General features: G+C 43.9%; 1 non-coding gene across 1 annotated transcript; it reads right to left on the minus strand.

Moving 5' to 3' along the window:
- Window positions 1–268: 268 nt before the first annotated feature.
- On the minus strand, window positions 269–376 carry LOC130953918 (small nucleolar RNA R71). The gene has a single exon (XR_009076078.1). It is a non-coding gene; the product is annotated as a small nucleolar RNA R71 (small nucleolar RNA).
- Between the last annotated feature and the right edge of the window lie 3,426 nt (window positions 377–3,802).

Genomic DNA, 3,802 nt, shown 5'->3' on the forward strand with positions numbered 1-3,802 from the left:
ATTAGTTTCTCTAATGCAACAGAATTGAAAGTTCCATGGACTTCCATTGGAAGATCCTCATTAGTTTTTGGCTGAGTTCTTGCAAATCTGTGACACTGTCAAGACTAATGGGGTTGACCCTGAGGTCTACAGACTTATGCTATTCCCTTTTGCTGTAAGAGACAGAGCAAGGACATGGTTGGATTCACAACCTAAAGAAAGCCTGGACTCATGGGAAAAGCTAGTCAATGCCTTCTTGGCAAAGTTCTTCCCACCTCAAAAATTGAGTAAGCTTAGAGTGGAAGTCCAAACCTTCAGACAGAAGGATGGAGAATCCCTCTATGAAGCATGGAAAAGATACAAACAATTGATCAGAAAATGTCCTTCTGACATGCTTTCTGAAGGAGCATCATAGGTATTTTCTATGATGGTCTCTCTGAACTGTCCAAGATGTCTTTGGATAGCTCTGCTGGAGGATCTCTTCATCTGAAGAAGACGCCTACAGAAGCTCAAGAACTAATTGAACTGGTTGCAAATAACCAATTCATGTACACTCTGAAAGGAATCCGTGAACAATGGGGCAAATCAGAAAAGGAGTTCTTGAGATTGATACTCTGAATGCCATTCTGGCTCAGAACAAGATATTGACTCAACAAGTCAATTTGATTTTTCAAAGTCTGTCTGGAATGCAAAATGCACCAAGTAGTACTAAGGATGCTTCATCTGAAGAAGAAGCCTATGATCCTGAGAACCCTTCAATGGAAGAGGTGAATTACCTAGGAGAACCCTATGGAAACACCTATAATTCTTCATAGAGAAACATCCAAATTCTCATGGAAGGATCAACAGAGACCTCAACAAGGTTTCAACAACAATAATGGTGGAAGAAACAGGTTTAGCAATGGCAAGCCTTTTCCATCATCTTCTCAGCAACAGAAAGAGAATTCTAAGCAGAACCCCTCTGACTTAGCAACCATGGTCTTTGACCTAATCAAAATCACTCAAAGTTTCATGACTGAAACAAGGTCCTCCATTAGGAATTTGGAGGCACAAGTGGGACAGTTGAGCAAGAAAGTTACTGAACTCCCTCCTAGTACTCTCCCAAGCAATACAGAAAAAATCCAAAAGGAGAGTGCAAGGCAATCAACATGGCCGAATTTGGAGAGGAAGGAGAGGAAGTGAATGCCACTGAGGAAGACCTCAATGGGCGTGCACTGACCTCCAATGAGTTCCCTAATGAGGAACCATGGGAATCTGAGGCTCAAAATGAGACCATAGAGATTCCATTGGACTTACTTCTGCCTTTCATGAGCTCTGATGAGTATTCTTCCTCTGAAGAGGATGAGTATGTCACTGAAGAGCAAGTTGCTAAATACCTTGGAGCAATCATGGAGCTAAATGACAAGTTATTTAGAAATGAGACTTGGGAGAATGAACCTCCTTTGCTCACCAAAGAACTGGATGACTTGTCTAGGCAGAAATTACCTCAAAAGAGACAAGATCCTGGGAAGTTTTCAATACCTTGTACCATAGGCACCATGACCTTCAAGAAGGCTCTGTGTGACTTAAGGTCAAGTGTAAACCTCATGCCTCTCTCTGTAATGGAGAAGCTAGGGATCTTTGAGGTGCAAGCTGCAAGAATTTCATTAGAGATGGCAGACAACTCAAGAAAACAAGCTCATGGACTTGGAGATGTTTTGGTGAAGATTGAAAACCATTACATCCCTGCTGATTTCATAGTCCTAGAGACTGGGAAGTGCATGGATGAAACCATCATCCTTGGCAACCCTTCAGCCACAGCAAAGGCTGTGATGATGTTGATAGAGGCGAACTGATCATTCAAGTGAATGAAGATCCTTTGTGTTTAAGGGCTCAAGGATATCCCTCTGTCACCATGGAGAGGAAGCATGAAGAGCTTCTCTCAAATCAGAGTCAAACAGAGCCCCCACAGTCAAACTCTAAGTTTGGTGTTGGGAGGCCACAACCAAACTCTAAGTTTGGTGTTGGGAGGTTCCCACATTGCTCTGATCATTGTGAGGCTCCATGAGAGCCATCTGTCAAGCTACTGACATTAAAGAAGCGCTGTGGGAGGCAACCCAATGTTATATTTTATCTATTTCTTTTGTTATTTTATGTTTTTGTAGGTTGATGATCATGAGAAGTCACAAAATCAATTGAAAAAGCAAAAATAGAATGAAAAATAGGAAAAAAAACAGCACCTTGGAGGAAGAACTTACTGGCGTTTAAACGCCAGTAAGGCTAGCAGGTGGGCGTTAACGCCCAGTCTGGCACCATTCTGGGCGTGTTTAACGCCAGAAAGGGGCACCAAACTGGCGTTAAACGCCAAAAAAGGGCAAGAACCTGGCGTTAAACGCCAGAAAAGGGCACCAGCCCGGCGTTTACGCCAGAATTGGCTCAAAATGTGATTTGCATGCCATTTGGTGCAGGGATGACTTTTCCTTGACACCACAGGATCTGTGGACCCACAGGATCCCCACCAACCCCACCACTCTCTCTCTTCTTCACCCATTCACCAATCACCTCAACACCTCTTCCCCAAAAACCCTTCACCTATCAAATCTCATCTTCCTCTGCACCATCACATCCATCCTTCATAAAACCCCACCTACCTCACCATTCAAATTCAAACCATTTTTCTCCCAAACCCACCCTCACTTGACCGAACCTTACCCTTCCCCCTCCCCTATATACCCTTCTTCACCCTTCAGTTTCACACACCTAAACACCACTTCTCCCCTCTTTGGCCGAACACAAAAGCCATTCCCTTCTTCCTCATTTTTCTTCTTCTACTCTATTTCTTCTTTTGCTCGAGGACGAGCAAACCTTTTAAGTTTGGTGTGGTAAAAGCGTTGCTTTTTCGTATTCCATAACCATTATGGCATCCAAGGCCGGAGAAACCTCTAGAAAGAGGAAAGGGAAGCAAAAGCTTTCACCTCCGAGTCATGGGAGATGGAAAGATTCATCTCAAGGGTGCATCAAGACCACTTCTATGAAGTGTGGCCTTGAAGAAGGTGATCCCCGAGGTCCCTTTTTCACTCAAAAAGGGTGAATATCCGGAGATCCGACATGAGATCCGAAAGAAGAGGTTGGGAAGTTCTTACCAACCCATTCAACAAGTCGGAATCTTAATGGTTCAAGAGTTCTATGCCAATGCATGGTCACCAAGAACCATGATCAAAGTGAGAACCCGGATCCAAAGAATTATCTTACTATGGTTCGGGGAAATACTTGGATTTTAGTCCGGAAAGTGTAAGGTTGGCATCAATTTGCCCATGATGCAAGGAGATGAACATCCTTACACTAGAAGGGTCAACTTGATCAAAGGTTGGACCAAGTCCTCACTGACATTGTGAAGAGGGCGCCCAATGGAAGAGAGATTCAAGAGGAAAGCCGGTTCAATTGAGAAGGCATGACCTCAAAACCGTGGCTAGAGGATGGTTGGAGTTTATCCAACTCATCATTCCCACTAGCAAACCGGTCCGAAGTTACCATAGACCGGGCTATCATGATTCATAGCATCATAATTGGAGAAGGAATAAAAGTTCATGAGGTTATAGCTCAAGAGCTCTATAAGGTGGCGGACAAGTCCTCTACCTTGGCAAGGTTAGCCTTTCCTCACCTCATTTGTCCCCTGTTATTCAGTTGGAGTTGATAGAAGGAGACACCCCATTGATGAGGATAAGCCCATCACTAAGAAAAGGATGGAGCACACAAGAGACCCCACTCATCATGAGATCCTGAGATACCTCAAGGGATGTACTTCCTCCACAAACTATTGGGAGCAACTAAACACCTCCCTAGG

The sequence above is a fragment of the Arachis stenosperma genome, chromosome 9, assembly GCF_014773155.1.
Source record: "Arachis stenosperma cultivar V10309 chromosome 9, arast.V10309.gnm1.PFL2, whole genome shotgun sequence".
Taxonomy (NCBI): domain Eukaryota; kingdom Viridiplantae; phylum Streptophyta; class Magnoliopsida; order Fabales; family Fabaceae; genus Arachis; species Arachis stenosperma.